The sequence below is a fragment of the Colobus angolensis genome, unplaced genomic scaffold, assembly GCF_000951035.1.
Source record: "Colobus angolensis palliatus isolate OR3802 unplaced genomic scaffold, Cang.pa_1.0 Scaffold5, whole genome shotgun sequence".
NCBI classification, from domain to species: Eukaryota; Metazoa; Chordata; class Mammalia; order Primates; family Cercopithecidae; genus Colobus; species Colobus angolensis.
The window spans coordinates 17,952,689-17,953,045 of record NW_012118487.1 but is presented as its reverse complement, the minus strand read 5'-3'; positions in this window follow the sequence as shown (position 1 = coordinate 17,953,045).

The following is a 357-nucleotide window of genomic DNA, read 5'->3' as shown; positions in this document are numbered from 1 at the left end:
TGGATAGGAAGAATCAATATCATGAAAATGGCCATACTGCCCATGGTAATTTACAGATTCAATGCCATCCCCATTAAGCTACCAATGACTTTCTTCACAGAATTGGAAAAAAACGACTTTAAAGTTCATATGGAACCAAAAATAGCCCGCAATGCCAAGACAATCTGAAGCCAAAAGCACAAAGCTAGAGGCATCATGCTACCTGACTTCAAACTATACTACAAGGCTACAGTAACCAAAAGAGCATGGTACTGGCACCTAAACAGAGATATAGACCAATGGAACAGAACAGAGCCCTCAGAAATAATACCACACATCTACAACCATCTGATCTTTGGCAAACCTGGCAAAAACAAG